Here is a 26,037-nt window from a genome sequence, read left to right on the forward strand (position 1 = left end):
ATCTATTTACCTGGCCCTTTTTACACTGTACTTTTTTGATGGGTGTCATTACATGCAGTCCACACTTGCAGAGTAAGCTATGCTCCCCTTCATGAAGGGAATTATCCATGTACATTATTTACAGTGTTTCTGCTTAGACAGTTTGTCTCTTCTCCATTTGTTTATGACCGTATGGAATCATGAATATTTTTTGTGTGCTTTGAATTATAGTCCAAAGTTAGTTTCTCAAATTATGCCAGTTTCGGCCATTGAAAGCTCTTACAGTTGGCTCCTTTATCACTTTGACATACCCTCAGCACTGTAGAGTTTTGGTATTATTTTGAAGGATTGTGTGTGTGTGTGTGTGTATGTTGTTTAATTGGTTTGGAGAATTTTAGTACTTTTTGCATTTTAAGATGTTCCAGGTTCATCTTAGTTATGCATATATGCTGTTCCAGTCCTAGAAACAGATATTTCCTGGAGAGTCCCTGGCTCCTTTTATTAAGACTGCAGTTAGAAACCTATAACTCAAGGGGCTGGGGATTTAGCTCAGCGGCATAAGTGCTTGCCTTGCAAGCAGGCAGTCATTGAGTTTGATCCCCGTACCGATAAAAAGGAAAATCACTTTAAAAAAAAAAAACCCTATAACTCAGAATTAGATGTACTCATGGACAGTTAAATGTCATTGCTTCTAGGCCTTGTTAGCTGACAATTGAGGAAATATATGTATGTAGCATTACTCTTTATATAAACAAATATCTATAAATATTTCTATAGGTAGCCATTTGTATCTTTATTAAGCTAAACATAAATTTATAGATATCTCCACATTTTTATCTGCATAGGTTACTTTATTTTGTTTTTATTTTTGGTACCAGGAATCAAACTCATGACCCTGAGCTTGCAAGACAGGCACTAAGCTAAATCTCTGGCCCTGCATAGGTCATTTTAGCCTCTCCTTGGTTATCTGTAAACTCCTATCCCCATAGTGAAAAGCTGACTACCATCATTTACTTAATTGTGCAACAGTAGAATATGTGTAACAGCATCAGAATTGTTAACTTGTGTGGGAAGCAATCTTACCAATTAGGGTACAGTGCTGCGTATGATTGGCCTTTTATTTCTAATGATACTTAGATGGTACTTTTTCTTTTCTCTTCTTTTAGTGCAGTAGTTTTGCACATTTCTAATACAATTAGATTAGTTTGTCACATTATGCATTCTGTCCTGGGATCTTCCAACCGCCTAAATAATTTTTGAAATTTAAATATATTAAATTCATTATTTGTGCCTTGTTTACTTCATTTGTGAAGGTGGCCTTTGAGGAATCTCAGTTTTATGCAGAAGTCTTCTATTGGGATCATCACCTGTAGTGGTCCTGGACTTTATATCGTATTTTCCTTCTATTTGTAGACATCACAGAGCAGAAACCCTCAAGACAAAAACTACTTTTGGTATTTACTCCCTTCTAAAAGTCTCTGCTTTCACTTAAGCTTGAAATCTATAGATTCCATTCTTTCATGCCTACTTAGGAATATATTTGTATTTTATTTGTTTCAATTAGGAGGCTTATTCAGGGCATTGAAGCAAACATGCTACCAGAAATAGAAATCCTTTCTACATTATTTTAATTTTTTCATATTTCATTATACATGAATATCTGCATACTCCCTTCAGCTAAATATTATAAATGGATTAAATGAATGATTTAAGATCAGTTGCCATCTGTTATAAATTGTGGTATTAGGGAGAAACTAAAGACTACAGCATAGCTAGTTATAAGAGGACATGTTTTTTAAAAACATGTACAACATAGAATTTTGTAGTAGAAAATTCAATTATTAGTTTTGTTTGTTGTTTAATTTTATTGAAGACTTCTGCGAATTGAGAATTACGTTTTGCCTATCTCTGAGAGTCATGTTTTTTGCTTACCCTATAAACGGTAGTGAAAATGCAGATGGATGAATGCAACAGAGGTAGAGATACATGAACAAATATTTCAAACAAATATTAATGAGTAAACATTCTGTCATTACAATGAGCACCTGCAGCATCTGTTTTAGAGAGATACCAGTGTTTTATCCACTTTACTGTCAACTTTCAATTACCATGTGGAACACACAGGTTGAAGAAAAAAGGCTCCCGGCACCCTATTGGCTAGGTTTCTGTTGCGAGACCAATCAGGGTGTTTTCACCATTATGCCTCTTTCTGACTCTGGTTCCGGCAACATTGTTGCTGCTGCTGGTAAATATGAGTTTTCTTGCCCATAATAAAACATTATTTTAGGACTCATTCATCATTGAGGGAACATGAATTTGCCACATTCGATAGAAAAAAAACCCAACACTTTTCCTGCACTAAATTCATGAAAACTCTTAGGCATGTCTCAGAAAACTAAGAGAAAGGCTTACACATAAAATCAAATTCACAGTGCCCTGATAATCACTGCCCCTCACTCCTCCACGTGATTGCATTTCATTGTTCTATGATTACGTTAGAAAACAACTTTTCACAGTTAGGGAAGTCATCATCTCAAAAAATAAGTCTACATCATTCTGATGGACCATTTTAGAATGAAACCTGAGATACATACTTGTCTTGAGTCTATTCTGACTTCAACATCCAGAAATCCAAATTATCCCTGCAAGTTCACAAATAGCTTTTTAAAGAAGGCATCAGTCTCATTTTCATGGTGTTGTGTTAAAATTCATTATTCAGTCCTCTTTCTGATCTGACTGGAAGACTTTTTTAAGCTTGACGTAAGTCTTTAGATGGTTAAGGCTAATCATTGTGAAACGAAATACTTTCCTTTTTTCTCCTTTCATAGTTAAATTTTCGGTCATGTCTTCTAAGTTTTAAGTGGATATAAGTCATGCTATGTTGTCCCAAAGGCCCATGTGCTGGGAGCTTGTCCGCAGGATTAAAACTTTAAGAGGTGGAGCCTAATAGAAGGTGATAAGATCAAGAGGAAATTACCTTTGTAAAGGATTAGGGCCCATGTCATGGCACTTGGTTAGGTCTCACAAGACTGGACCAGTCACCATGAGAGCAGGTATTAGAAAGTTCGGCCTGCTCTTCCAGGCCACTGACTGCTCTTGCATGCATTTCTGTCATATAACACCACCCGTTATATCATGATGCAGCGTACAGCTCTCTGCAGATGTGGCTGCATGAGCTTTTGGAGTTTTTCAAGATCCAAAACATAAATCAAAATAAAACTGTTCTCCTTATATTGCTTTCAGCTTCAAATATCTTGTAGCAATCCACAGTGGACTAAGACAAGTCACTTGCCTGTTGATAGTTCAATTAAATTTATTAACTGCAAAAGAAAGGGAAAGTGCTCATTTATTTGACTTCATCTTTTTTTTTTCTTTTTAGCAGTTATTGAGAAAAAAAATCAATAAAAGTAAGAAGCTACTCTCCCAGGCCAGGAAAGTATTATGTTCACTGTGTAATGTTATGGAATTTTTCTTCTGGAACTCCCATTTTTATTGAACATATAGTATGAGAAAATTATATAAATGATTTATTTCTAAGAACGTCATCAGAGCATTGTCAAAAGAGTGTGGACTTTAAATTCAGATAGAGTTTGAATCCCTGCTCTATCATTTAATAGTCATATGATGAGCTAATTTAATTGGTCCTATGAGCTATTACTTTTCTTAGTTTTATAGTGGAGGATAACAATACCCATAGAGTTATAGAAAGGAATAAATTAGGTCAGTTATGTATACAATGCACTTGTCACGTAGTAAGTGCCAAAGAACAGTTAAAATTAGCACCACTATTGTTGTCATTACTGGTATTATTGTTATATAATTACTCTGTTATTTTTAAAATATTCAGACAGAAGTATATAACTACTTTTAGAAACAGATTACAAGTTGTGAAGATAAAGAGCCTAGACTAAGAATAGTGATAAAGGGGAAAGGAAAAAATAATTAAGTTAATTGAAAATATTTTCTCAATCAGTAGTGAATTCCATGGAGTTGAACGAAGTCTTACTTTCTGCAGGTATGGGTTTCATTTATTTACTCAGTCATCCATTTATCCACTGAAAAACTGCATATTTATGTAACATGGACTGTATGATAAGCCTTGTGGATGAGGAAAGATCAAGAGAGATGAGCACGCAAAGAGAATTTTATCTAATATAAGGTACTTTTTCAAACTGTAGACATACAAAGACATGCTCACCCTCACAATAAAGAATGAAAATTAGTAAAATTATGAAATACTTTCATAGGTAGAGAAAATTAGAAAAACTAATAGCATTTAAAATTAGCAGAAGCATAGGGTTGCCCATTCTCATTCACTGTTGGGTAATACATAATTTGTTAGAAGGATTCAGAGCCATATTTGGGTAATTTGACAGCAGTTTTCCAAAGTTAAATTGTGCATAGCTAGCAATTCCAATTTTAAGAACTTATGCTACAGAAATAATCTCACAGGAACAGAAAGACAGTCATACAACAAATTTTTTATAATACTGTTCATTATTATGTAAAAAGGAGGAACAGGAACAACAGATTAGTATGTGCTTATTTTGTTTATCAGTTGCTGTGTACAAATTATATCAACAAACAAGTTTTAAACCACATTTATTATTTCACAGTTTTCATGAGTAAGGAAGGGCTTAATTGGATGTTTCGGTCTCAGGGCGCCTTCTGAGATTACAGTTGCAGTGTTGGTTGAGATTACAGTTAACTGAAGGCCTGACTGGCCCTGTTTCCAAGAAGGTTCCTTTACATGTCCGCTGGCAGGGAGTCTTGGTCTCTTACACATGGACTTCTCTACCGCTCGCTTTGCTTGGGCATTCTCATGATACAGCAACCGGCTTTTCCTGAAAAAGTACCCGGAGAAAGAGCAAGATGAAAGCTATACCACATGCACCATAAAAGTAAGTACTTGATTGCATGTATATGGTAATTAGCTCAATGTAGCCATTCCAATAATGCATACATATTTCAAAATGTTATGTTGTATATTATATATATATTATTGTGCATATTTATTTGTCATATACTTATGTTAAACAACTAATTAAAAAAGAAAACTGTAATATCTTTGATGGCCTAATCTCAGAGTCACATAAAATCATATCTGTAATAATCTACTTACTAATAGTAAATCACCAAGTCCAGTCCAACCTTAAGAGGAAGAGAAGTAGGCTCTATCTTTTTGGAAAAGGGTAGATGTACTATAAAATAATTCTAGCTTGTCCTCTGGTTATAAATTACTTACCTTTTTTACATAGGGAAAATATATTTATTCTTTTTCAAACCCATCACCCAACTCAGTCTTATCTTTCACAGCATTGCTCAAAATCTAGACATTTGTCTTCTTCATCAGAACTAGGGATGCATGAAGCTTTTCCAGTGTCATGAGTTAAAAAGAGAAATTACCCATCGACTCTACCAAAATACATTTGTAGGATAGACAGATAATCAATGTAGGCATCTCTGTTCAAAAGAGAAAAATCAGAGGACGCATAATTACTGGTTCACAGCACCTTTGAAATTTACCCAGGCCCAGGCCAGAAGCTCCTTGTTTTAAACTTAAGGAACTGTGCAGCATGATTCTTCATAGTTTTATCCTCTGGGTTCTTGGTTCTCATCTCTGACTCATCCTCCCATTTGTCAATTAAAACACACACACACACACACACACACACACACACACACACACACACACACAGAGAGAGAGAGAGAGAGAAAGAGAGAGAGAGAATAGTGTCATTTTGAAAGCTCAAAATCTCACAGATCAGGGGAAGATAAAATTTAAGTTCATACAGGCTAAAGTTTAGAAATCTGTCAACTTATACCAGGTATTTCCAAAAAAGTTTCAGGAGTTATATCTTCTCCATTCAGAACATATGGGGCACAGTTAAAGATGAATTCAATAGAATTGATTGAAAATTTACAGCAGGTATAGTTTATATCGCAGACTCTCTTTATAGCACCACTTCATTCTTAGGCAACTCCTTTTCCCTCGGGAGAATATTAGAGATTTATTCTCTGGAGATGTTAACAGAGGATTCTGGACTTAAGACATAAGGCAGAGAGGAGGATAGGAGTACCACACCAAGAACAAGACAACTAAATGAAAGTCTCTATAAAACTTTTTCCTTAATGTTAGAATACTGACCATCATATATTTAAAGATGGAAAATCGGAGGATTCCTCTCTAGGGAAAGTTGTCAGTTCACATGAAAAGCAAATGAATGAAACAAAACCAATAAGTGGAAATCCTCTAATGAAATGATTGTGTTTTCCTCAATTATTCTTCAGTGAAATCTAATTTTTAATATCTTTCTGTCACACACACAATCACTTTTAGCAGTTTCCTTTTATTATGAGCCATTTTGGCCCAAGGGGAAATTTTCAACCTCTTACAGGACTGACTGCATTTCTAGATTGAAGTGGAAGAAAGGCAGACCGTGTTTTATGACACACTGAACTAGAATATGCATCCTTGTCTACCCAATTCTGAAGAATACCTTAAATAAGGGACAATAGTTATTACTGCTACAATCTATTATTTCAGTAAAATTGCTACAGCTATTCAGGATTAAAATATTTTTTGAATGTGAACATAAGGACATTCTTTTAAGCTTCATGATTAATCAAATTTTATTACTGAGAGTTTTCAAAGGAATGCATATCTCAACACTAGCAGTATTGACATAATGTTTCATAAGAAAATCATGTGTCTTCAGGTTAATATATAGATAATTCAGATTTGGAAATGAGGCTACCATGACAACATGAGAACTATATGAGGTTTGACCAGCTTCAGAAATGGAATTATCAAAAGAAAGAGAAAAGAAATGCTTTGTGATAGACTGAATACTAGAATTATTTGGATAATGTCTAACCATTTGCACAAACATGTTGTCACTCTTTTATCTTTTTCTTTCCCTCTCTTTTTTCATTTCTGCTATTACAGCAGTGAAATGATTTGTTCTACAATGCCAATGATTTCTATACAAGATTCAAGACACGTAGCCATCAAGCACAGAATCTGTCAACATTTTTTGACAGAATATTTTTTAGTAGAACTTTTATATTCCCTGGAATTTGGCTGTGTCTGTCTCATCTTTAGATTAATCATAAGGTTGGTGTGAAAGGACGAAAGTTTATAGAATGAATTTTCTGGCCTACAAAAGCTTAAGTGGATTATATCTCAGGTGTTGGAGAGGAGGGCTGAGACAGAGCATGGTAAAGGAGACACTGAGGTTTTGGAGTAACAGTACAATGGTAAAAAAGATACCAGGAGTCCTAGGGCCTCAAGTTCTGCCAAGTTAACAAAATGACACTGGAGAAATCCTTTAGCCTCTGCTTTAATTTTTTAATCTATAAAATGAGATTATTAGGCTTAGTGATCTCTAAGATCTTTTGTTGCCCCTAAATTTCTGATTTATTATGTTAGAATACTTATTGATGAGCACTTACACATGGAAAGTATGTGGATTGGTGGCCTGTATGAGGGAGTCAAAAAGCATGACTCAGCTAAAGAGAGGTGCAGATGCTGGTTCAGAGCACACAGGAATCCATTTGAATAGTTTTAAGGCTGGTATAATCCTATCAGGTTAGAGAAAGGTATTAGGAAGCTGTGTACTATTTAGAAGATGTCTCTGCTGAGACTATTAAGAATAAAGTTTCAAAAAAATGAAAGAAAAATCATTATATGTGGGAAAGGATTTATGTATATGTTTAATTTTGTTAGGACATGGGGTGACAAATTAGCTCACAGTCTTACACTTAACTAAAAGATTTGGGAAAATAAGTTATTTTTATTTGAACTATATCATTGGGTAACTGAAGGTTTAGAAGTTTTTGTTTTAGTATTACATAAGGGACAATATTTCACTGAAGTGATTAATGATGCAGATCTTGAGTCAGAACTAGATTTGAAGTTCAGCTGCATCATTTATCTCCTGTGTGTAATTGTGGAAGTTAAGTAATTTCTCTGAACTCTGTTTCTTAAACTCTGAGGAAAGACTATATCTGTAGTAGAAATTTTCCATTTTTGTTTGCCTAGTATTTTATCACCTTGTTTTGGAATGCCCCTTTCCTCTGTGGGTTCGCATTCCATGTGGTTAGATCAGGTGGGGGCCAACTTGACTTTGTCTTATGCACATGGTTGTGTATGAATGGGCCCAGGCCACCCTAATTATACTTCTCTCTAACAAGTCTCAATTTAGAAATAAGCAGATGACCTATGTAGCAGATCAGTTTGAATTTATTGATGTCTGCCATGCTAGCTATGCAAGGAAGATTTTCAGAAAAAGAGAGACACATGTAGAAATAACGAGGTAGAGATAGGGAGAGTGAGAGTTGAAGGTAGAGATTGAGACGGGGAGAGGTACAGATCTGAAATAAAGATAGAAGTAGAATTTAGAGTGTATCTTAAAGTGCTTTGAGCTCTGGATCCAGATAAAGTACTACCCGTGGAACTTTAACTACCTGAGCCAGTAAGTTCCTGTTGCTTAAACTAGGTTGACTTTGGTTCCTATCATTTATGACTGGAAAAGTTCTGACATAATATTTAGCTCATAGAGTTATGGCAGAAATTTAGTAAAATGAAGCACATGAAGCACTTAGCACATTGTTTGGCAGTGCCAAAAACATACTGCAAGATGCTAAATACAGAATAGCCAATATTGAAACTAATCAAGCTGAGCACAGTGGTATACATCTGAGGCTGAAGCAGGAGAATTGCTGCAAGTTTGAGGCCAGGCTGGGCTACAAAGTGAGCTCAAGGCCAGCCTGACACAAAACAATAAGTAAAAATATAGTTATTTTGTCTTCTTCCTGAGGACAGCCAGAGCAGGCAGAGAGAGCCAGCAGATCCACCTCCACCTGCCAGCCACAGGAAGGCTCCTTCCTGCAGGCAGCAGGCGTGGACAGAAAGAACCAGACAGATCTGCCTGTACCTGCAGGCCACCGCCACCAGAAGGCTCCTTCCTGAGGGCAGCCAGCAGGAGCAGGGACATGCAGTTAGGTAAGCCCTGTGTACCTGTAGGCCACCATTGAAGGCCTTTGGTTCATTCAGGCAGCCATCACCCACCAGGAGAATCAAGCAAACACACCCGTGTGGGCCTGCCACAATTGCAGGAGTCCCAGTGTAGACACACAGGCTGAGAGAAGCAGCCCCACCTCCATGCACATCTGGTCATTGGGGAAGCCCCAGTGTAGCTGCACAGGTCTGGAGAAGCCTTCCTCACACCCTGCTGCTTCCAGGTAAATCTGGGATCAGAGGACTCCAGGTGCCTGTCCCACTGCAGAGGGGCAGTCAACATGGGAAGTGTCTGGGGCCCCACAACCAGCTTGTTGGGAGGAACCCAGGAGAATGTCAAGATGAAGAAGCAAAAGACAACCTCAGACCTCCAGTCCACACACAACAAGTCTGAGAGATATAGTCAGGAACAAAAATGGAATTCACACACGTGAAATCTCTGAGAGGGTAGCAACTGAAGCAAGGAAACAACTTCACGAGACTGTAAAAGCAAGCAAATCAGAAATAATGTCTCAGGTAAAAGAAGAAATCAGAAACATAATGAAAGAATTGCTGGATATACCTAAAGAAGACACAGATTAAAAAAAAGAGGAGCATATGAAAATGATAAAGACCTTGAATGAACACTATAGAAGGAAATTACAATGCATGCAACAGATTCAGAGATACCCAGAAAATTAAAAATTCAATCAAAAGCTGGCAAAACCACTTGAAAGAGACTGATGATAGATTTTCAAACCTTGAAGATGCAGCCAGTGATTGTGAAAGAAAAGATCTCTTAAAAATAACAAGGAATCAGGAAATAACAATTCAACAAAGCATTGTTGCAAAGAAGTATAATTTAAGAGTGATAGGTGTCAGTGAAGAAGCAGGGGTCAACACCAATGAAATTAAAAGGCTATTTACAGAAGTAATAGCAGAAAACTTCCCAAACATGGGAAATGGATCTGGCATGCAGATAAGTGAGGCACATAGAACTCCAACTAGCCATAACTCAAGTAAATCTAAACTGAGACATATAATAATCAAGATCCCAGAAACTCAGCACAAGAACAGAAAATTAAAAGCTGTTAGAGATAAGAAACAGATCACCTATAAGGAAAACCAATCAGAATCACAAGACTTAGCAACACAAACTATCAAATCAAGAAGAGTTTAGAGTGAAGTGTTTCAAATCCTGAAAGAAAACAACTTCCAATCCAGATTGATGTATTCTGCAAGACTATCTTTAAACATTCATGAAAAAATAAGATACTTCCATGATAAAGAACAACTGAAGGAAAGAAGAAAAGAACCAGACAGATGTGCCTCCACCTGCAGGCCACCAAACCAATCCACCAAACCAACCCTATAGAGAGTGCTGAAGGATATTCTAGAGAGAGATAAAGATGACCATGGTTCCAGGAACCAGCAGAGGAGGATCACCAAACAAGACAGACAATTGAATGAATGGGAAAAATGAATAGGAGGTCAACAGCAGGAGGATATTATGGCAGAGACAAACCAATGTATGCTGGTTGTAACCATTAATGTAGTTGGCCTCAGGTCAGCAATAAATACAAGGAGAGCAGGTCAAGATCCATCGATACACTGTATACAAGAAACCCATTTAACTGTAAAGGAAATTCATAGACTAAAAATCAAAGGAGAGAAACAATTGTTCTGTATGACAGAAGACCAGAATAAAAGCAAGGACGACTTGCCCATAAACCATAGAATGAATGAGAAACATATGGTATATTTGTGCAGTGGAAAGCTACCTAGCTATAAAGTAGAATAATCTCAAAGCTCTTGTAGGTAAATGGATGCAACTGGAGATCATATCGATAGGTGAAATAGTTTGAACTCATACAAGTGAACCGTAGTGTAAAAAAGAGAAGGAGTTAGTGGGATCCAAAAAAGCAAAATAGTTATTGTAAAAGTGATAGGAGAGGAAATACCCAGAGGGAAATTTTTGTTGTCTTGTCTTGAACTCTTGTATAGTTTTCACAGTTTTGTTAGGTTTGTCTTTGTTCTGTCTTGTTTTGTTAGATTTTACTTTGTCTGATGGTACGGGCAGCTATTTTGAACATAATGGAATATATTATGGTAATCGTGGTTGGTTTCCTATTATCTTGTTTTGAAGTCTCATAGTGCTTTCATTCGTTTGTTTAATTGGTTTTATTCTGTTTTGTTTTGTTTGATTTTATTATGTGTCATGATATGAGCAGCTATTTTGAAGAAAATGAGACATTATGGTAGCCATTTCAGATTTACTATCATCTTGTTTTGAAGTCCTATCATGCTTTTGTTCTTTTGTTTTGATTGGTTCTATTCTGTTGTATTTTATTTAATTTTATTATGTGTCATAGTATGGACAACTTTTTGAAGAAAATGAGATATTATAGTAACCATTGTTTATTCCTTGTTGTTTGGTTTTGAAGTCCTGTAATGCTTTCATTCTTTTGATTGGTTTTATACTATTTTCTTATGTTTGATATTGTATGTGAAGGTATGGACAACTATTTCAAAGAAATCAAGAGACATATGGTAGCCACTGTTGATGTCCTGTTGTCTTGTTGTGAAGTCATGTGTTCTTTGAATTGTTCTGTTTTATTCTGTTATAGTTTTATTCTCTTTAAAATAAAAAAATTTAAAAATATATAGTTATTCCTACTTGTATACAGTTTTTTATCCTGAAAAGAGTCAAGATGAAGAAGATATAACACTGAAAAAATCCACTACACTCAAAAATTCTAATATTTAAAAAAAATCATAGAAGCTCTTTGTAACACATGCAATGAAAAAGTTGAAGCTTTACTTACGGGGCACAGGTGTGCTTCTTAATGGAATGAGTCTCTAGCAGATTCATTCATTCATTCACTCATTTATTCAGTGTTTCATCCAGTATTCATGTACTAAGTAACTATAAGGTGATTTTTAAGATAGACAAGAAAGAAATAGTGCAGGCCTTGTTTTCTAGGAATTTACAGTTTAACATAGAGACCAAGGATATTCTGCAGCTAATTAATTAATTGCGTGTATCCAGTGTAGAGGACCTCAGAGAAAGGACAAATACATGTGCTGTCTGTAGGAAACATGTAAAATTTCATAGGAGGGTAAACACTGTAGCTAAGACTTGAGTTTTCCAGGTTGTTAAGCACAAGGAGGACATTGTAGGCAGAGAAGAAATGCAAATCTGAAATGTGAGGAAGAGTGGCCAAATTGCTGCAAGATGGAGTTTGAAGGTTAAGGAAGCTGAACAGGGAGACCGTCACCATGTCTTGGCAGACTTCATGTGATCAGTCAAGCCTATTAGCCAGGCAAGAAGGAGCACCTAGAGCTACAAAGGATGCGATGGATAGAAGGGTTCAGAGCAATGGACAAACAGCACCAATGGCACATACTAAAGAAATGCCTAGGGCACTCTCATTGGTTGAGATGCAGCTTGCCTGAGGGTACTACAAGAAAAATAATGCCCTGAAAAAGGCAGATGTTTATTTTTTCTCATATAAAATAATCTGAAGATAGGCAGACCAAGATTAGTGAATCCTTCAGTTGTCAGAGAACCAGGCTTTTTCTAGGTCACAGTGCGGACTTTACTTTATAATTGCACAAGATGGCTGCTAGAGCCCAAGCCATCAAGTTGATGTTCAGACATTAGGTTTATAGAATGAGTCAAAAAACTCTTGTCTCTAATCAGGCCATCTGATTATACTCAGCTGCAAGAAAGACTGGAAAATGGAGTATCTGGGTGTGCATCAATATATTTAGCTAAAACCCAATGCTCAATTTCCACAGAAAGAATAAATGGGATAGCAGGCTGAAAGTAGCAATCTGTGATGCAGAACTGAAGGGATGACGCAGCAAGACTGAGATGAGACTGGGAACAAAGCTGTTTGTCATTGCTCAAAGGGAGGAAGCCAGATCAAGTGGATTTGTTCTTGAGACAATGAGCACAGTGACAAGACCACGCTAAGACATTCACTAGTAGAGCTGATTTGTTTCAAGAAGATCTGAGTACCTAAATAAGCATGCACGCACAAACATACATATTCTTAAGTGCACAGGCTGCGTAAAGGGTCATGATATAGTAAAACCTTAAGCACTTCAGTCAGAGATTAATAAACATGAAGCAGTCTGTTGATTCTAAAATTCAGAGGATTTACCTTTCTCTTGATAATAAAACCAGAAACACCCTTATAGATAATTTTAAACATAAACTCCTGTGCTATAACTCCCTACAAAATGCTTAAATCCAGGGGATATCTGAATATTTTATAATGTCAAAAGATTTTTAGAGACTCAGGGAGTTTTGGAGAGCTAAAAGTTAAATATTTAAGGTGATAGCCAAACTAAGTTTAGCCACTGAATTACTATTTTGGACATGGTGCATCTGTCAGTCAGAGACTGGTTTTTCCAATTCCCAAAAGAAACAGGCCATTAAAATAAACACTCAAAAAGGTTTAGCAGCAGCAAAGAACAAACTTATGAAATCTATGACACTGTTAGATTTCCATCTGTTTCAGGAACTGTTGACAATACATGTGGGGATATCCAGACACTATTTCAAAATGATGTGAGCAGTCGGGATTGTTAATAACCTGCAGACTTACTATGGGAGGAGAGCTCAGCGCCAGGTGCAGTACAGCAGATGCTGTCCCTAAGTTACTGGGATCATGTCACAATTCATTTACATTATGGAAAACTGGTGTTCAAAATCTGCTTCTAACTAGACACACATATGCTGAACGGCTGCTAGGTAAGCGTGTTTCTCACAATAATATATGATCCCTAGCAGATTCTGGGTTTCATTAATATATTCCCGATCTGCACAAATCATTTGGAATTGTCTCTGGACATCCATGTCAAAACTGTAAAGTTCTAGATAATAGACTAGGCTGAAACTTACAGGCTTGCCAGGACCATGACAGAGTATTTCATATCTGATGCTAATATATTGTAAAGTATGTGCTAATGAATAACAAATGGTGTCACACAGTCTTTGCACGTTGTCATATTAATTCAAGATTTCAGAATTTTAAAATGAATTTTCAATATGATTCAAGTGTATAAATATTAAGGAGGCATTAACCTTTATCAAAATGAGTTTTTTCTTGTGTTAAAAGGATCAAATTTAACATAACAGCACAAAATTTGACTTTGCTGTAGTGCAGTTGAAGAGAGAACAGTATTTGCGCCCAAATTATTCATGTAAAAACTGTGAAATCTTTCATTTCCACTTCTTTGGGAATGGCAGGAGTGGAGATGGGCAATGGGAGAGAAAAAGAAACGTTGCATAGTGAGAAAATAGTAAACTGAAGGGTGTCAGTTCTTTAATTAACATGCGGCTTGTCATCTGTCAGCACAGAGAATAACAAGACCTTGCAGGCATAAAATAAAACAAGACTTAGAGAGTTTTCTCATCCCAGACAGCCTACAGAGTTTGTGTCAATTTGGAGTCACTGATGCAAACATTTTGTTCAGATACTTTATTTGTTTTCAAGCCAAATGGCCTCAACAAGAATGTTTTCAAGGTCAAATGGGTATTTTGATAAGTTGGGATGTGAGAGGCCATGAACTGGCTTCCTTGAGGCTGATCAGAGACCTTGGTGAAGCAGATTGGGGTTTAAGCTTTTCTCAGACCAGTGATTCACTTACACAGCTATCAATTTCCTTTAGGAAAAAAACACACTGTCTCTTGCAGATTTGCAACAGATTTCCAGCCTCAGGGGAATGCAGGCCACAAAAAGTAACACAATAAAATGATTTGGGTTTGGGTTACTTTGTCAGAATCTTAAAATTTGGAGGTAACTGTTTTGATAAACATATGACTCCTGTGTCACTTCCAACCCCATTAGGACAGCATCAACATCCCCTCACCGCCATGTCCCCATCATCTGGACCAGTGTGCCTGGGACAATGTAGGGGTTTAGTGAATCATATTTGTTGAACAAGAACAAGAAGGACTGTAGCAACAGCAACAATAACAAAGATAAATATCGAGTCAAACAATAAAATCTCCTCTTTGAATCAGTTTAGAAAACATCTTAAAGATTATTAAGTTGTAATTATAATCTTTTATTATGATTCATGCCACAGAAGCTTCTAAGGTACTTGTCAATTTCCAACATGGTAAGCCCTTATTTTGTGAATAGTATCTGTTTATGCTTGTGTATTGATATGCAATAAATATAAATAAGTGGAATATTTATCACTTCTGCATTATAGAAAGTAAGTCCAATTTGTAGGTACTAAATACATGAAAACAAAAAAGATATGCTCTGTGGGAGAATGGTGTAAGTTGTAGGTCACTTTTAACTATGGTTAAACAAACAATTATAATATTTGCCACCCTGTGTCAGAATAATCCCTTTTCCCCAATTATTTTCTTCTCTTCAATTTTGAAGAGAAGTCCTTTCATGAAAACAACCTACACAGCAATTATAGTGTGACACCATGAGGGTGTTTATGGCATTGGAGCCTCTGTTCCCCATTTTACTGATTAATACCTTGGTTTGTGTGTCTTGGTTGAACTCTGACTAGGTGGATTCACTGGATCACTATAGTTTCTGTGGATTTATTCAGAAAAGGAAGATGAGAAAGAGTGACGATTTCACCTCTGAATAACAACACTGGGGATGACTTAATGTATCATAATTATCTGAGTTAACAATTGCCTTTCTATCCCCTCATTCCCAAAACTGCTGTTACCATATCGATTACATTCTGTCATAGTTTATAATGCTAAAAGATAAGTCTGATCATTTGCCAAAGTACCTCCTAAACTGTGAATGCTTAATAATTAATTCAATTTGTAAATGGTCGCTGTGGGAAAGTCTACTAGTTATCCCTTAGCACGTCATATAAATGAGCCAAAGATGGTCTCTGTGTATTTGTTCCTGTTACTTATTTTTTCGTTGCAAGCTGAGATCTGTTAATTCGAAAGACTGAATGTACCAAACTCATATTTTTACCCACCCAATTATTTTAAAAATAGTCTAATCAAACTTTAGCCATATAATGTCTATCTGCTTTGCATTCATACAATATGCAAAGCATTTACAACATTCGCTCCACTCCTGCTGGCTTCTGATAAGGTAGAGCTTTGGGTTATAAGACCCAAACTCTATGATCTTCCAGAGCTCTCTGATGGAGAAATTCTACTGTGCTGGGATGATACTTGATCTAAACACAGGAATCCTTTCCCTGAGGACTTTCTCTTTTGTACAGTCTGCACAAGAATTATCCAGCAAGGCCTGTGTGTTACTCCCACTTGTCTTTTTTTTTTTTTATATCAATACCGAAGTCCCTTGAACCTGGACACAATATCACCCACCTGCTCCAACCGGAACAGAAACTTGTTTTTCATTAGACATAAGATCAGCAGAATGATTATCACATTCTCCAGTGGCTTTGGTGGTGGGATGATTATATGGCTAAGTGTGATGCAGAAATAAGCAGAAGTCTCTTAGCAACAGCTTCAAAAATTCTTCTTTCAAAAAAGACTACTTCATAGGGGCTGGGGATTTAGCTCAGTGGCATAAGTGCCTGCCTTGCAAGCAGGCAGTCGTGAGTTCAATCCCCAGTACCAGTAAAAAGGAAAAAGACAAAAGAAAAAAAAAAAAAGACTACTGGCATCTACCCTTGGTCTTTTATCTTTGTTTCTTTTTTGTTTGTTTATTTGTTTTTGTTGATTGTAATGCAGATGAGATGGCTAGCATGGAAGCCAATTTGGAACATAAAGTTAACTTAGGAGTGCAAGCCATGCACAGGCAAAGATGACAGGAAGACTCTGGTTCCTTGAAGACATTTTGGAGCAGATCTGCCATATCAGACCTGGATTGCTCAAAAGACATAAACTTCTATTTTATTGAAACTATTGTTAGTTTATCTTTCTTATACTTCCAGATAAAATGAAAATGAACTTACATAATTGGATTATATGATAAAGAGTATTAAGTAAATTGAAACGTTGAAGATGAAAGTAAAGAGATCCTATGTGAATGAGGTGAAGATGAAGAATGAGAAAGAAAAATCTAGCATTTACAGCATAAATTTCCCACATCCATGGTCACTCATTGTTAAATGGTGGAGACAAGAGTCACACACAATTCTGTCTGATTCCTAATCCTTTGCTCTTCACTACTGCATTCAGCCTCTATACCTGTGAAATGGGGTATTGTGAAACACTGTGAAATAATACATAGGACATTCTTTGCACAGAGGCTAGAGTATAAGCTATTTTATACATATATTAGGCTTTTAAAAATCATTGCCTTTAAGTACACTTCTTTCCTTTATCTGGCATGTCTTTCTCTCTTTGCAATGCAAACAATTTAAGCATTTCTGCTGACTACTATCATTCTTTTACCATGTATCTTTTGTGGCACTTAATGCTCTGTGTCATAATAATTTCCTTCCAAACTATATCAAAGTATTATCAATTATAGAATTCCAGGGACTCATCTAATAATAGGATGGAATTGTTTAAAATATTGGTTATGAATTTCCGAGCTTCCTGCCACACTCAACCTACACCGTAGCTCTTGGTTGCCACTGCCACCTGCAGTGACCCTCTCTCAGTCCGGGGAACTGTGCAGCCAGACTCCCAGGAGCTGAGGGCATAGAAGACGATTTCCAACAGGCCCAGGGAAAGCCTTGTGACAACACTTGAAACAGGGAAATATAGGAAAATGACAAAACAAAAGACCAAAATGCAATCTCAAACCTCCAGCCAATCCCAAGAAAGCTTAGGAACTATGTACATAGAAGAAAATATATGACATACACTTGAAATACCTGAAATAATAGCAACTGAAATAAAGAAGCAACTCCAGGAAGCTTTAAAGGAATTCAAACTAGAAATAATCTCCCAGGTAAAAGAAGAAATGATGAAAGAAATAAAAGAGATGCTGAACATATCTAAAGAATACAAAGTTCAAAAATTACAGGAACAAAACAAAAAGATAGAATCCCTGGATGAACAATGTAAAAAACAAAGAATAGATGAAGCAGATTCAACAAGATATACAGGTAATCAAAAATTCCATTTAAATTTGTCAAAACCACCTCAACGAGAATGAAGATAGAATCTCAGACCTTGAAGACAAGATTTCAGCTAGTGAACAGGAAAAGAAAGATCTTTCAAAAATAACAAGGAATCAGGAAATAATAATTTAACAACTGCAAAGTGATGCAAAGAAAAACAACATAAGATTGATAAATGAAAAAGAAGAGGACAACATAAAGGATGTCAAGAGGATATTTAGAGAAGTAATAGCTGAAAATTTCCCAAACATGAGAATGGAAACTGATCAGTGAAGCATATGAAACTCCAAATAACCATAACCAAAATAAAACTACACTCAGACATATAATAATCACCATCCCCAAAATCAAACATATTAAAAGCTGTTAGAGAGAAAAGACCAATTACCTACAAAGGAAAACCTATCAGAATCACAGCATACTTCTTAACACAAACAATGAAGTCAAGAAGAGCATGCAGTGAAGTATTTCAGATCCTAAAGGAAAACAACTGCCAACCCAGGTGATGTACCCTGAAAAGCAGTCCTTCAAAATGGGTGGAGAAATAAGATACTCCAATGACAAAGAACAGCTGAAGAACTTCATGATCACCAAACCAATCCTGCAAAGAATACTGAAATACAGTCTAGACACACATTGGAAAAAAAAACCACTAAACAAGGCTGACAACTAAATAGAATGGAAAGGTAAAGGTACAATAGCAGAAAGATAACATGTCAACAATAAACCAATATATAACAGTTATAACCATTAATGTAAATGGTCTCAATTCAGCAATTAAAAGAAACTGGCAGAATGGATCAAGAACCAACATCCAACCATATGCTGTCTATAAGAAACCCATCTAACCCAAAAGGATACTCACAGACTGAAAGTCAAAGGATGCAAAACAATACTTCATGCAATAGGAACACAAAAAAAGCTGGGTTAGCTATTCTGTTTGCAGACAATGTGAACTTCAAACCAAGAATGATCAGGAGAGATAAAAAAAGGTCATTACCTATTGGTTAGGGGAAAACGTCAAGAGGAAGACATAACAATCTTAAATATATATGTACCCAATTCCAGAGCACCCGGTTATACAAAGCAAGTATTAATAGAAATGAAAAACCAAATTAGCAATAACACAATTGTAACAGGAGACCTTAACACACCGTTGACACCAAGGGACAGGTCAACCAGACAGAAAATCAGCAAAAAAATAACAGAACTGAATGGCACCTGTGAACAAATGGACTTGGTAGAAAAATACAGAGTGTTTCATCCAACAGCATCAGAATATACATTCTTCTCAGCAGTACATGGGACATTCTCTAAAATAGACCATATACTAGCTCACAGAACATATTTAAATAAATGCAAAAGAGTTAAAATTATCCCATGCATGTTACCGGATCATAGAGTCATGAATCTAGAAATTAATGATAAAGTAAACTTCAAAAGTCCCACAAACACATGGACATTGAATAACACAGTCTTGAGTAATCAGTGGGTCACAGAAGAAATTAAACAGTACCAATAAGCAAACGAAAACACAAACACAACTTACTGGAATCTGTGGGATGCAATGAAAGTGGTCCTCAGAGGAAAATTTATTGTACTGAGTTCCCACATCAGGAAAATCTGTATTTTTAAAAAGCAAATTCAGGTGATTCTATCTATCTATCTATCTATCTATCTATCTATCTATCTATCTATCTATTCTTCTCTTTCTCCTGCTTCTGCTTGTTCTTCTCCACTTCCTGATTCCTCCTTTTCCTCTTCCTCCTCCTTCTTCTTCCCCTTCCTCTTCTTCTCATTATTATTTTCTTCTTCCTCTTCTTCTTCTTCCACTTATTCTCTCTAATGATTGTAATCTTCATTTTTGCTATCACAGTTAGTATTTATGAAGTGTAAAATGTTACAGCAAAAAACATTTTGCCATTAATCCCCTTAAAATTCTCCCTCTCACTTCAAAAACACATTTATACCATGTCCTTGCCACTTTTTGAAGCAGTTCTGAAAGTCCTTTGCGGGGGTCTACAAAGTGTGATACCAAAATGCTGTGAACGCTGTTATAGAGTGCCATCTAAGGAAAGGCAGGCTTGTAAAAACATTACAGTGTGTTTTTATCTACCTTGTTAACTGGCTCTGCCATGGCAAGCCTTTGACCTTTTTTGTAAAAAAATAATCATGAAAAGGAAACATTTTGAATTGAAATTCAAGGTGTACAACATCATGTTTTGAAATACATATACATTGTGAAATGACTACCAGAATACAGATAATTAGCATATCTATCACCTCACTTACTTGTAGCAATTCTTAATTTCGTCTACTTAAAATATTTTATAATAGCACAAATAAAAAAGCTATTTAAATGTGCTTATCATCTCACTTCCAGAGACAGATTTTGAAAATTAAATAAACATCATTCTAGGCAGTTTCCTAACATCTCTTGACAATTTTCATACATTAATAAAATAAAATAAAAATTGGCAGTGCCATATGTACTGTTCTGTAACCTGCTATTTCACTTAACAGAGTGTAGTGGATGTATTTTTATCTCAATAAATTCCTATCAATATCATGTCTCTTAATTATATAATTAGTAAGTCTTTATAGATCCCCCATTATCCTCCCTTACTCCCCCTCTTATTTTTTTCATTTTTCTAATAATAGTCCTCCTGTTTTCTTTTTTAGATCCACATATTAGGGAAAAAAGGCAATTATCTGTTTTTCTGAGTATAGCTTATTTCACTCAACATGATGATCACCAGTTCCATCCATTTTTCTATAGATGATATAATTCCATTTTCTTTACTGAATAATGCCCCATTGTATACATATACCATCTTTTCTTAGGATTCATCTATTGATGGGCGCCTAGGCTGATTTCATGTCTTAACTACTAATGTGCTGCTGTAAAGGGATGTGCAGGTTTCCCTGTAGTGTGCTGACTTTAATTCCTTCTGGTATATACTGAGGAGTGACATAGTTGAATCAAAACATAGCTATATTTTTAGTTTGATTACTTTTCCATTTTTATTATCCCAAACACTCTACCCACTAGCTATCATCTTCCAATCTCTCCCCACTACCTTCAGGTAATCACTGAATTACTCTCTATTCTTTATAGATTTTCCTATTCTCAGAATTTATTTATTTATTTATTCATTTTTTACTTCAAAATAAACCATGCTCATAGCAACAATAAAGAGCTTAACATAACCGAAGAAACAGAAATCCTGCAAAGCTTTCTCTCGTCCATCTGGGAGTGAAACTAGAAACCAATAGCAGAAACATACTTAAAATACAATAACTTCGTTACCTCATTGTTTTCCCATTAACTTTTTCACATAAGAGAAGCCATGCAATATTCGACCTTGTGTGTCTCACTTAACATTATGGTTTCAAGGTGCATCCATTTTCCTACAAATGCCTTTTATCTTTCTTTACAGCAGAGTAGTATACTCTGTTGTGTATACAAATCACATTTTCTTTATTCATCTGTTGATGGTCATATAGGCTGTTTTCAATTACGAATTGTGCTGCTATAAACACAGATATACATGCAGCACTGAAGTATGATGTTTTTAACTTTTTTGGGAAGACACCCCAAAGAGGAATAGTCCCTCTTGAAGAATATCTTCCTCATCGTCTTTAACAACTGATACGAACACTTGTATGAATGACTGTCTTTAATAGTCAATCAGTAGGGCCGGGGGTGAGGTTTGGGCCTGTTGCGCCTGTTGCGAGGTTGCAGCTGAGGTCGCTGCTGTGGGCCTAGAATTACATCCTGACTTTGTAAATTGGGGGAGCCAGTGGCATTGCCAGTGTTCTTCATCAGCAGTGTCTGGATCTAGTGCAAGTTGAATCATTGTTCTGACAAGAAACAAATCAAAAAATTGCAGAGTCCTACATAATTTGCATGCTGAGCAACTAGACGTCACCCCAGGTATAATTGAAAAGTGAACCCTCTCTTCAGAGAGGTCAAAAACAAACAAATCCAAGTCCGTATCTCGCTCTTCTTGCTCAAAATCAGCATCAAGATCTCGCTCTCCTTCATTTTCGAAGTCACGATCCCAGAGCTGATCTGTGTATCGATCAAGGAAGCGCAGGCTAAGTTCTAGGTCTCGTTCCAGATCGTATTCTCCAGCTCATAACAGAGAAAGAAATCCCCCGAGAGTGTATCAGAACTGAGATCTCCGAGGTCACAACAGAGGTTATCAAAGACCGTATTATTTCCTTGGGCACAACAGAGGCTTTTATCCATGGGGCCAGTATAACCATGGAGGTATGCAAACTATCACTCTAATTGGCAGAACTATCGGCAAGCATACAGGCCTAGTAGGGGCCGTTCTCCATCCCAGTCCCCAAAGAGAAGGTCTCCTTCAGCAAGGCCCAGGAGCCATTCTAGAAACTCTGATAAGTCATCCTCTGACAGGTCAAGGCGCTCCTCATCTTCTCATTCTTCCTCCAACCACAGTGGAGTTGAATCTTCTAAGTGCAAATCTGCAAAAGAGAAAAAGTCTTCTTCCAAAGATAGCCGGCCACCTCAAGCTACTGGGGATGACCAGGGAGATGAGGCCAAGGAGCAGACATTCTCTGGAGGCACCTCTCAAGATACATACATCTGAGAACTCAAAGCCGTGGCCAGATGCTACCACCCACAGCACTGGTTCTGCATCACCGGCCTCAGCAATTTCTGACCTGAGTCCCCGGGAGTGAAGCCCAGCTCTCAAGAGCCCTCTTCATTCTGTGGTGGTGAGGCAGCGATCACCCCGTCCTGGCCCTGTGCCAAAACCTAGTCCTCCACTTTCCAGCACATCCCAGATGGGCTCATCTCTGCCAAGTGGTGCTGGATATCAGTCTGGGAGCCACCAAAGTCAGTTCAACCATGGCTCTGTGTCGGTGTCGCTCCCGGCCGGCAGGAAAAACACACGACAGATTCTGACGGTGTGCAACCTTGTCTTTATTTGTCTCCGCGTGGCCCCCGCGAGGCCTCTGCTCTGCCACCAGTCCTTTCTTACCGGTGGACTTTTTCTATCTCTCTCTGTGCTTCTCTCTTGTGGCGGGAGAGGCATTTACTTTTATAGGGTAACAGTGGCCAATCAGTTCAAAGCGCGCGATGCGGGCTGACTGGCTAACATCAGTTGTTGCTAGGCAGACTATCTTACAGAGCGGGTTGTTTAAGTCGCCAGGGCAATCAGGGGGCAGGAAGCAGGCGCCAACTTGGCTCACTCGATGGGAGGGGTAACTTAGCACAGGCTTTGCTCTTTTTTACAGGCCTCACGTCCGCCAAGTAAGGCGACCGGGCTCGGCCGCGGCTCCCAACAGCTCTGGGTCTTTGAGTCTGTCCAAAAAAAGCCCTGTGGGTAAGAGTCCACCAGCCACTGGCTCCACTTATGGTTCATCACAGAAGGAGGAGAGTGCTGCTTCGGGAGGAGCGGCCTATACAAAGAGGTATCTAGAAGACCAGAAGACAGAGAATGGGAAAGAAAGAAACAGACAAATTCTGATAAAGAGAAAGGGAAGGAAAAGGGAGCTTCTCTGACGTGTATGCAAAAGTGAAATCGGATTCATTTGTTTCCAAGACTGATTCTGAGAAGCCTTTTAGGAGCTGTCAGTCACCCAAACGGTATATGCTCCATGATGACTTTGAGAAGAAGATGGCAGACTTCCACAAGGAGGGGATGGATGATCAAGATAAGGACAAAACTAAGAGAAGGAAGGAATCTGAGTTTGATGATGAATCCAGCTATGTCTAAAGTCATAGCTGGTGCAAGTAAAAGCCAGGAGGAAGAGAAGTCAGGCAAGTGGGAGGGCCTGGTTTATTCAGGGAAGGAAAAACAGAGGAAAGCAGAGGAGTTGGAGGAGGAATCTTTCACAGAGAGATCCAAAAAGGAAGAGCGAGGTGGGGCCAAGAGGAGCCAAAGTTGGCACTGGGGGTTTGTGCCTGAGAAGAATTTCTGAGTGACAGCTTACAAGGCAGTCCAAGAGAAAAGCTCATCACCTCCCCTAAGGAAGACCTCTGAGAGCCTTGAAAAACTGGGAGGCAAATTTTCCATTACTTGTGAGGCCCAGATCAACGTACGGATGGACTCATTTGATGAGAACCTTGCATGAACCAGTGGCTTATTGGCTCAGGAACACAAGCTTTCTTGGGATCTAGTTCATAGCAACAAAAAAGAACAGGAGTTTCATTCCATTTTCCGGCACATACAGTCAGTTCAGTCTCAGTGTAGCCCTTCAGAATTGTTTGCTCAGCATATAGTGATGATTGTTCACCATGTTAAAAAGCATCACTTTGGTCCTCTGGAATGACATTGCTGGAATGTTTTACTAAATACCTAAAGAGAAGAGCCAAACAGGAGGCAGCTAAAAACAAAAAAAGCCCAGAGATACAGAGGAGGATAGACATTTCCCCCAGTACATCCAGAAAACATGGTTTGGCTCCTGATGAAAGTCCTCGGGAACCTGGCTACCAGGCTGAGGGAAAATACAAAGATGATCCTGTTGATCTCTGCCTTGATATTGAATGTCGTGAAAAACATAAGGAGAGAGATCTTAAACGAGGTAAATCAAGAGAATCGATGGATTCCCGAGACTCAAGCCATTCAAGGGAAAGGTCAACTGAGAAAACAGAGAAAACACATAAAGGATCAAAGAAGCAGGAGAAGCATCAGAGAGCACGAGATCGATCCAGATCCCCCTCTTCCTCCTCCCAATCATCTCACTCGTATACAATGGAAGAGACAGAGGAGAGAGAAGAGAGCACCACGGGTTTTGATAAATCAAGACTGGAGACCAAAGGCTTCGTGGGTCCAAGTGAAAGAGGAGGCAGCAGAGCTTGGGGAACTTAATTTTGAGCCAGAGGGAGATGCTGGGGCAGACTACTCTGGTAACAATAGCAGATACTGGGGCAGACTACTCTGGTAACAACAGTAGCAATGATTTCCAAAAGAGAAACCGGGAAGAGGAATGGGTCCCAGAGTACACACCCAAAAGCAAGAAGTATTGCACGACTTGCACGACGACAGAGAAGGCGAAGGCAGTGATAAGTGGGTGAGCCAGGTCCCGGCTGAGGAGCCTTCCCCGGGGGTCGGGCCTGTTCATGTACTGGAAATCTAGTACCAGCCCCAAATGGGCCCACGACAAGTTCACTGGGGAGGAAGGGGAGATTGAAGACGATGAGAGTGGAACAGAGAACCGAGAAGAGAAGGATAATTTACAGCCCACAGCTGAGTAGGGGCCACTCTTGATGGGAGCCCTTGTCCAGGGGAAGGAGACACTGGGAAGATGGCTGGTGAGGAGCTGAACAGAGGAGCCTCAAGAAGATCCGAATATCCCACCCCAGCCCCACCAGCCATGCAGAATCCTGCGACAGTGGAAAGTGTCCCTGGTGCTGTCTCCCACTGCACAGAGGAGGCTGCCACAGAGCCTGGGGTCAGGCCCAACTCAACTCCCAGCAGAACACGACATGTTGGGCTCTAGCTGTGTTTCTCATTTGTTGTTGGTATATGGGATGGGGTCTAGGGTAAGTGAGGGAGAGCGATGCTTGATTTTGGTTTGTTCACTGTTAGGAACCAACAGTTTTGTTTTTAATTTTCATTTCATTTGGAGCTAAGAGGACTAATTTGGTTTTCAGTCTCTTCTTCCCGACCTGATTTTAAGAGGCCCCCTTTTTTCCTTTTTTTTTTTTTTTTAGGTATATGTAGTAATAGACTTAATTTGGCAACTTGGATTTTTAAAAGAGAAAGAAAGCAAAGCATGTGAATAAACATTGGAGTGTTCACCTCAGCATGGGACCAAACTGCTTGGATCTTTGTAAAATCTGGTTTTGTATGTCAAGGAGGAGTTTAAGGCCTTTCTGACCACCTTGTGTTCCCCTTTTCTGCACAGCCATGTGTCACATGGAGTTGCTCCTAACCACTTCCTGTGCACCCTGCTCCTGTATTTTCTGATTTCTCCTGGGCTGGGCTTCCCATTCTCCACCAGCAGCTCCAATGTCCTGAACTTTCTAG

At 38.0% G+C, this 26,037-nt stretch overlaps 1 pseudogene; it reads left to right on the forward strand.

The window, feature by feature from the left end:
• Positions 1–2,088: 2,088 nt before the first annotated feature.
• LOC100723534 (thyroid hormone receptor-associated protein 3-like) lies at positions 2,089–25,663 on the forward strand (annotated as a pseudogene).
• Positions 25,664–26,037: the final 374 nt, after the last annotated feature.

This window comes from Cavia porcellus, unplaced genomic scaffold (assembly GCF_034190915.1).
Source record: "Cavia porcellus strain 051 isolate PalLab524CR breed Dunkin Hartley unplaced genomic scaffold, mCavPor4.1 scaffold_9, whole genome shotgun sequence".
Taxonomy (NCBI): Eukaryota; Metazoa; Chordata; class Mammalia; order Rodentia; family Caviidae; genus Cavia; species Cavia porcellus.